Here is a 9,786-nt window from a genome sequence, read left to right on the forward strand (position 1 = left end):
TGAAATTTGTGGATCTTTTACGAAAGTTTCTTGGCAACCAAGGCAAATGATGGAAAATAATGGCGAGGAGCAAAGGGACTCTCTCTCTCTCTCTCTCTCTCTCTCTCTCTCTCTCTCATTTCATGAGTTGCTTTCACTATCTGTCTCTTGTGTTGTCGCTCTTTTTGTCCCAAACCATCTCTCTCCCCAAGAGATTTAGTATTCCCAACTTTCCTTAGTTTCATCCACGCAGTTGAGGCTTTTGTCCCGCTCCCCAAGGCCCCATGCACCATCTCCAACCCCCTCATTGTTAGAGGGCTATTCAATGGTGAGGCTATATGTTGAGTCATGAGCAAGGGTTGAGCCTCAAAGCGTGCGCACATGCATCCGAAACTGAGCCGCAGCGTCCACAAAAGCTGATATGACTTTAAAGATTCCACCGCCATGGCTAATCCGTCAAAGTAGGACTCAGAACATAGTTAGCTGCTGCGTCTACAGATTTCTCACAAGCTCTGTGTGCTTGTGTGTGGCTCGGTTTGCATTTTGTGTGCGCTCGAGAGTCCTGGCGGCAACGTCCGAAATTGAAGGGCTAGAGCTTGCTGGAGTGAGGGTTGCCTCATGTGCGCAACGTTTCAAGGGTTGTTGAGTGTTGAGCCTAATGAGTGCCGATGGAAAAAGTCTTGAGGGCTTGAGGCTGCTTACCCAAGCCAAAAAAGTTGAAGCCAACCAACTTGGCCACAATGCGGGTGCCTGGAGGTGATGACCAATCTAACAAGGTGATGTACAAATGAGATGAATACAAATGAAATGTGGTGAACATGATCTATACGAGAAGTATGTGCTCTCACCAAAGAGCTTCAAACTAAGGTCAAACATATATAAAATTTAACTCTACCACTTACAATTGTGAGTATGGCCAAAAATAAAAAATAAAAATCTAGAGATATATAAAGTTCTTTTAAGAAGATTCAAAGGTGCAAAAGCTTTCTATAAACTTCATGATCAATATAGCTCTTTTTCAAACAATCGAACTAATTCTTTCCTTGAGATTCTGAACGAATCTACAAACTCGAAAGCAAAAGACATGTCAACATCACTAGCTTTGCATAGTGCCTATCTTGCCATCGCCGCCTTTGGACAATCGTGCCCCCCTTTGCCTTCCCTTGCCACACAGGATGTTGATCGCCTTCACTCACGAAATGGAAAGAAGGAGTGTGCACCCAAAGCAACGAGATAGACATAGAGGTGTGTCTCAATTGGAGCGTGGGCAGCCAAAGTCTCACCTACACACACACAGCCATTCCTTGCTTGTCCTACGCATTTGTCACTGGCAGCCCGACCCTTGGTGCACCTTCTGCATGCTCTCGGTGGATTCCCCATGGGTTTCCTTGCTCCTCAAAGGTCTCATTGCTCGCTTTTGCATGTTTTCCTAGATCCAAAACTCGAACCTATTACACGGGGGGGGAGAGAGAGAGAGAGAGAGAGAAAGAGAGAGAGAGAGAGAGAGAGAGAGAGAGAGAGAGAGAGAGATGGAAACATTGTTTCCTTTTTGCTATTAAATCAAAATGCGGTATCTCTACAGATACCCCTTAACAAACCTCTAACTCAAAATTATACCACCCTACTATCTCTTTTTCAAGGTATTTGATAACTACCAAATAGTAAGTAATGCATTTATACAAATATGACATTTTGGTAGCTTTTACATGCATTTTCCTACAATAGATGTTGTGTGATGCATGCAAAATTATAAAGTTTAAGAATTTTTATGTATTAGTATGTGATCTGCACGTTACTGCGGCCAAAGAAACCTGACCTCTATTTTCATAGGGCTATCTTCTCTTCCAAGTGGAACACTATCAATACTCTCTTCCTACATGTATAGTCTATTGCATTTCTACAGTGATGCATGACACAACCTCTTAAAAGATTCTAACAAACATGAATATATGTAAGAGGTTGCAAATCATTCTTTGACACAAATCTGAAAGCTTCTCATAGAAATTATTTTTTGTGAGCTATTAGCACTTATTCAAAAAACTTAGGAGTGCTCTCTTCTATAGATTGAGAGAGAGAGAGAGAGAGAGATAGTTCTATTATTGTCCTCGGAGGTCAAATATGGCCTATGGGACCAAATGAACATGTCACGTGGTGTGAGTGGAGGTCATAAGTGACTCTCGATGCTCAAAAATGGTTGAAATGAGCATCGTAATAATAGAGAGTCCACATCGTGGTTGGGAGAGGAAGGTATGTAGGGAGAGCTCATGGCTAAAAGAGAACCTAATGTGGTCAAAAGCTGAGCACTCAAGTAGTGTGTGATACTCACTCTCTCGCACTTGACGAGGACATAAGGTGCAAAGTCGATGAGACTCCTCGCAAGTGCCCCAACGTCCTGTCTTGTAGCGTAGAGAATGGGAGCTAAGACGAATGGAGGCAATGGTGTGGATCGCACTCAACGGGATGGGCTCAAGGATGTAGGGATAGGTTCGGTTACCTCGTTCGGAGAAGAAGAGAGATTTGTAGTTTGGGGCAACGTGTGTGGTGTAATGGCTGAAGCGAGAACCTCCGAATTTCTCCCAAGCCGTAATACATTGGAGTTGTAAGAAGGCCTGATGTCAAGCATCCACCCCAAACTTAGTATTTTGCTCTTGCATGTCTTTCGGACCTTTTGACTTGCTTCATATGCGATCCTAGGAAGTCAATACAAAGGGCTACGTTGTGTCTTAAGCATGTACTCCACAACCCTTTGCATGCCCAAGACCTCAATGGGAAGCGATCCAGACTCAAGAAGTAAGAGCATGTAGGGTGTTTGTGTCTTGACTTGGAGAAAGTTGGTGAGAAAACGCTTTAGGACATTCTCAAACTCTTTCCAAGTAGACTTCACGATGCTACCACCCCACACCTCCACTCCATAAAGAAGCACCGGTCTCACCAACGTGTCAAATAGGTACTTTTTGAGAGCCCAACACTTGACCTCTCCAGCATTGCACATGTTCTCAAATGCATAATAAGCCCTCTTTCCCGCTTCTAAGCGATGCATTGCCCAATCCTTCTATTTATGATTGGATGGAACCTCAAGGCCAAGCATAACCTTGGTTTTGGATCCATTCACGATCAGCCCGCTGTGTAGGCAAAAGCGTTCCAAGACACTCATAAGCTTTTGTGCATCTTCTAAAGTATGTGCCAAGAGCACTACATCATCGGCATAAAGCAAAAGCATGATCACCGCATTTCCGATCTAACCTCTTCTATGCCTTCCTAATGCATAAAATCAAGAACCATGCATTCCACTTCATCAATGAGTAGCCCAAAGAGGGTTGGGGAAAGTGGGCATCCTTGTTTGACACCAATGGTGCTTGCAAAAAATTCTGAAATTCCATCTCCCATACGTAGTCGACATGCATAAATTCTCTCGGCACTTGAAGGCTTTGCATACATCTCCAAGGATTTCCTCGTGGTACCATGTCAAAAGCTTTCTTGAAATCCACAAAGCAACAATACAACTTTTTTCCTTTCAATCGAGACGCTTCCATAAGAACTCGAAGAGTGACAAGGTGATCAATAGTGCTATGATGCTTTCGAAAACCTACTTGGCCAAGTGCACGTTTGCCGTTCTTTTCAGCCCATTCACTTATCTTTATCTCCATGATACATCCAAATAACTTTGCCATCAAAGAACCAACCATTATAGTGCCATAGTTGTTCACATTGTTTACATCTCCTCCTTTGTGCAATGTGATCATAAAACTTTGTTTAGGAATGGAGTGGGTTCTAGAATTGGTTTCAACAATGGTAACGCAATTAGATTCAATGTCTTTGCTCCAATCTCTTACTTTGCTTCTAGCCTTGTATCTTTCTTGTGAGCAAGACATGGTAGTAGTGCACATCATAGCCTACTACATAGTTGGAAGGCCGTCTTCCACTACCAAGTGCAAAAGTACAAACTCGCTAATTCACCAAGTTTTTGACAATGAAGGCCCATAACTAACTACACTATGTAACCATAAATCTTTTCATGCCTAAGAGCGGAGTTGTGAAAAGATTAGGGCTCACAACTTCCAATGTAGCTCAAGAGCTTCAAGTTTCAAAGGGATGACTTGGCTTTCTTTGATATCAAGAATGTGATTGACCCTTTCGTCTATGTTTCTTTGTAGATGCTTCACTTGCTTGTATCTCTATTTATGTTTTGTGCACAAGTATGGTAATAGTGCACATCATCACCTAATCAAAACAATGCATAAGCGCCATAGGGTGTGTAGCCTTGCACACCCTATGGTCGTATGCACATCTAGGAGGTGGAGTCCACTCGAGGTTTGAGGAGGCCTATACAGCTATAGGGTGTATATCCCTATACACCATGAGGATGGGCCATGTCTAGTCAATTGTCAACGACCAAGGCCCATTCCATTAATAAAGGGACTCATATGGTTGGGTGGCCAATCTATTGCAGTGCTCCAAGTCAGTGAGCTCTCTTTAGTGCTCTTCATGAGAGTCTTTGGACACCTAGGACTTCCATATTTTTGTGTTACATATTAACCTCCTTCAATTTAGCATAATGGCCAAAACTCCTACAAAAATAAATGGTTGAGCGACGTTGCTTTCATTTCAATTACATTTTAAGGTGCCATTGGTGCGTAAGTGTACATGAACAAATAGTGTGCACCTTATAGTACTAACTTCGTATAGGCATCCTCAAACCTTGAGTGGATTCCACCTCCTAGCTATGCACAAGTAGTGTGCATTAAGCACACTGCTCAGTGTTATAGATGATGTGATATTGCCTCCCTTTGAAGCAAAGTTTACGTCCTTCTAAACATCCTTGGACCCCTATGGAGAGAAACCATAAGGTGAAAAACTCTTGTTGCTTGAGTTCAACTAAGAGCTCCTTTCCTTTTCTTGTTCTCTCTTTTGAGAACTCCCTATTACCTCATGCCTCTATGTAAACTCCTAAATTCTTTGTTAAGTTCTATATTTTGAAGTCCTTTCATATCTTGAATAACAACCTCAACCTTTTAGGTGCGAGTGACAACAATTACTGCTGGTCTTTACTACCCTAATATACATAAACCAAGTATCCCATACTACTTGGTGGAGCCTAATGATGTCCCCTCTCAGATAAAGGTAATTATCTCTTTGGAGATCTTTAAATCACTGCCTTGTGAGAGCTCCAAAGATTTAGAATGTTTGCTCAAGACATTTACTATTATTGATGACATCTTTGGCCATCTACTCATTAAACTTGTTTCCAAGCCAATAATCTTAATTTTCCCACAAGTGTATACACAATTCATAGTTGGGAATCGACCACGCACCAATAGGCGGATACATTCTATAAGTCTTTCATCTCATAACGTGTCATTGTGGATAGAGGGATGTCATCTATAGCATCGCGACGATGGAGCACAGGTGGCACACATAATTAGGGTGCTTAATGCACATTGCTTGTGCATATCTAGGGGGTGGAGTCTGTTGACCGCTGGGTCAACAACACAACATAACTCAAGTTTCGTACCAAAGTCTTATCTTTTGCGAGTTATGAAATGCTGCGGATTATGGCTATAAACGTCATTTGTAATGAGTAATTATTCTAATTTCAGAAGCCGGGGTGCAATGGCACTTCCAGATTGTAAATACAAAGCCATTTGACCCTTTCAACCCCATTTTTGGTTAAACCTAAGGTAGCCTTAGTATATAAGGTACCTAGGTCATTTTGTAAAGGGGACTTTTTATCATAATCAAAACTTAGCGCTGCCGTCTACTGTGTGTGAGAGAGAAAGAGAGTGAGCGTGAGCTTCATCCTCTCGCTACGCCCGGCTCGCTCAACACATTGGAGATCCGACTGCACCATTGTTGTAGGCTCGAGGAGAGCTACGCGACAACGCCAAGCATTCCACGCGAGACGAAGCGCACACGCCAACGCATCTACGAGCTATTTGTGGCCGTAAGTGTATCAAACGATATCTGTTTTCTGCGTGCTAGTAGTCTATAGAATCGTGGCGACATGAGCTACGCATAGGTACTCATAAATTTCAGTTTCGGGCACTTTCAAAATTCTGTTCTATCATCCTACGCGTTTTCCGCAGATGGGTTTAGAGTGAGGGTTTTGAGTGTAGAAGCGTAGGGACAGGTGTATCCTAGTGAGGGGATGGTGTTCCTTAAGTTTCGTACGAATCTGGCATGATTAGGTGAGTTACCTTCCGCATGTGTGTATGTGGCTAGGTGGTGTAGTTGAGAGCAATGAGGTTCTTGATTGTGGTTTAGTTGGCCATCCTGAGTGTTGTATGTGTAGGATGGTCTCAGCCTGACAAGCTTAAGAGATTTCCTCCGTGTGCCTATCGTGTCATCTGTGTCTTCGATTGACATTATGTTGATCTAGGTAGTGTTTGCATGCACTTCATGGGTGTGTGAGTCGCTCCCGTCCAACATTGGCGTCGTTGCCGGGGACAAGGACCTAAGTAGGTTTCCTACTAACACTCGTGTGATGGTTGCTTGATTTAGTTTCGGCTAAAGAAAGCATTTTTCTTAAGTGGATCCGGAAGAGGATATTCCGCGATCAAGTGGATAGCCAGGAAGCGTGTGTCTTGCTGAGGGTCTGCGACTAGATAGGTTTGGTTAGGATCTGTGGATTAGAGTAGTTGTTGGTAGTCGAGTGATTTGTGAGGTGATAAAAGCGTTTACTAGTCTGTGTGTGGCAGTGAAGTGTTTTTCTACTCATAGATGCAAAACCCCATATGATTTGTAGGAGTAGCTTTAGGTAAGTGATCCGATTCTGATCTAGAGCTATTCAACACTGAATTATTTGCTAAAGTGCTTGATTGCATTTGAAATCACGGAAAAGTGTGCTTTTGAGGATAAAAATGCATTAAACAAGCTTTTGTGGACATTTTTGTATGACTGATTGATGCTGTGCATATAAAAGAGCATTTGCAAGGGTTCTGTGAAGAAAACCTGCAATTCTGTAAACATAGACATCCTACGCGTAGGATGTCTCAAGGGGGTTCTGGAGACCAAATTTGAAAATTCTGAGTGCACCACTGTGTTTAGAGGGTAGGTTTTACCCTAGTAACATATTGACTTGAGTGTTTTTCCCTATTTTTGTTGACCAAAAGCCAAAAGGCGGAGTCAGAAAACGTAAAATTTCAGAAAAGGCTTAAATTGAGTGATTTTTGCATGTTTTTGCAATTGTGGAGCATACTTGCACTTGTTGAGAGCATAAGGAAGCATGAGGGACACTTCAGTCTCAAAAAATCAGCAGTAGACATCCTACGCGTAGGATGTCTATAGGGTGATCTGGGCACTTTTTTGAAAATCTGAGTTGACCTGTGTGTTCAGAAGGTAGGTTTTACCCTATTTTCACCTGGAAAGTGGAAATTTGACCAAATTTTGACAGATCAAAGCCAAAAGACTGAAATTGCTAGACATCCTACCCAAATTGTGCCAAGGCATTATTCCAAGACCAAAACCATAGGATGGCTACAGGAGCATGATCTGCATGATATATTGAGTGACTGAGAGAGTTTTCATCTCATTTGGGTGAGAAAATTGGGTTTTAAGCAGACTTTAGCGTTTTTGGACAAACAAAAGGCAAGAACAGCTAGTTTTGGGGTCTTTTGACATCCAAATTAAAATCTAAGCATAGCACTGGGTTGCTGACATCAAGGGGAAGCTTTGGGTCAAGTCTGGGGTCAAACATGCCAAAAAGACATCCTACGCGTAGGATGTCATATGTGTGATTTTGCACTCCAAACTTAATTCTGAGCATACCACAGTGATCAGCACCTTAAGGAGAGTTTGTGGTTCAAATTTGGGGCAATTCTGAGCAAAAAGACATCCTACGCATAGGATGTCTAATGCATAATTCTGAAACCAAAATTCTATTGTGACCATACCATGCTGTCATATAGCCTTAGATAAGCCTCCTAGGCAAATTTGGTCCAATTTGGAGTTGATTTGACTTAGGAATTCATCAGAACAGACATCAGGCTTCTAAAGCAGATTCTTGATCATTTGACCAACCTATAGGTGTCAGAATCAAAAAGTAAAAATAGCTGTGAGATCAGCACATCAAGGGGAAGCTACAGTGCAAGTTTGGACAAAATCTGAGTAGTTAGACATACTACGCGTAGGATGTCTTCAGCTTGATTTAGGACTCCAAACCAACCTATGAGCACACCACTGTGATCAGCACATCAAGGAGAAGCTGGGGTGAAAATTTCAAGTCATTCTGAGCAAAAAGACATCCTACGCGTAGGATGTCTCAAGGCCACTTTAGGTCCAAATGAAAATCTGAGCGTACCATTGTGTTGGTGGACTTAAGGGGAGTCTCTGGACCAAATTTTGTTAAATTCTGAGCATATAGACATACTACGCGTAGGATGTCTCTAAGCCAGTTTTAGGGTCCAACTGTACTTTTGACCATATAGGAGTGTTCACAGTGTCACAGAGATCCCAAATCTTTTTTCAAAATTGAATTTGGACTCATTTTCACCAGTCTAAATTGCATTTCACTTATTTGGCCATAACTTTCACAAACGGTATCGGATCGGAAAAGTTTTTATATCAAAACGTAGCCTAAGAGCGGCTCTACAGATCTTAGAGCAAAACTTGAACTGAATTCATGCCTTCGGCAACCATTTAGTTCAACTTTGAAAAAAACATCGTTTGAGGCCTCAAAATTCATCCGGAAGTTGGGGGTGTCTAAAAGCGACAATTTGCGAGAATTGTGACGAAACGGTTGCGGTTTTGGACATAGTTTCGACTTTTCCCTAACCAAAGCACTTGAACACAATGGACTAAGTCTACTTGAACCAAGCAAAAGCTCTTAAGCCCAGAAATCATGTCTACCCTAGATTCAAACGCAGCTTACACAAGCTTGGAGATCCCGACGATAGAGGAATATCCTCCCACAATGGATCTTCCAAACTTTCAATTGATAAAGACCCATCTTGTTGAGAGAGTTTGGATGATTGGTCATGAGAGTGAAGAACTATATAGATACATTGACGACAATGAGGTCAATCTTTATAGGTGCTCAGATCCATACCTAGAAGAGATAACGGATTACAAGCTCTTATATGTCTACACATACGAAGTCAAGTGTCAATGGAAATCTATAGTTGTCGACAAGTATGGATGAGAATACAGAGTTGTAGAAAGCACAAATCCACAGACTATACTAGAAAGAGGTGAATATTTGGTCAATGAAGGACCACAAATGCCTCCACCAAACACGAGAATTCCTATAGGAATTCCAAGAAGAGAGCCACCAGGATTCCCTTCAAGAGCGATAACGAGAGAAGGATTGGGAGAGTCTCTGGTTAGACTTGTAGACAATCGACGAGTTAGGCCATCCCAAGTCCAGAAATGGGTAAACAGAAAATACTCCGGAGATAAAGATCCGAGAGATCACGTAACGGCTTTTAAAAGAGTGATTAGAGTAGAGGAAGTTTCAGATTTTGTGACACAGTTTGCGGGATTTGGATTGACTCTAGAAGATGATGCAGCTACATGGTTCGACTCGGTGGAAAAATGGGATTTTGAGACCCTAGATGAGCTGTTTGAGGAGTTTATTGAAGAATTCTCACCAAAAGGCATTGCTCACAACACGGTCTCGCAAATCCATAGATTCAGACAGAAAGAGGATGAATCAGTACGCAAGGCATCATTACGGCTCAAGAGATATGTTAAGCTCTGTCCGAGAGCGGAATTACCTACGCAAGCACGACTGATGCTAATCTTTATCCAGGGAATGAGACATGTGGGCCTTCAGAAGGATCTGCATATGATAAGGAGGATGATGCTAAACAA

The sequence above is a fragment of the Adiantum capillus-veneris genome, chromosome 28 (assembly GCF_014529385.1).
Source record: "Adiantum capillus-veneris isolate H3 chromosome 28, ASM1452938v2, whole genome shotgun sequence".
NCBI classification, from domain to species: domain Eukaryota; kingdom Viridiplantae; phylum Streptophyta; class Polypodiopsida; order Polypodiales; family Pteridaceae; genus Adiantum; species Adiantum capillus-veneris.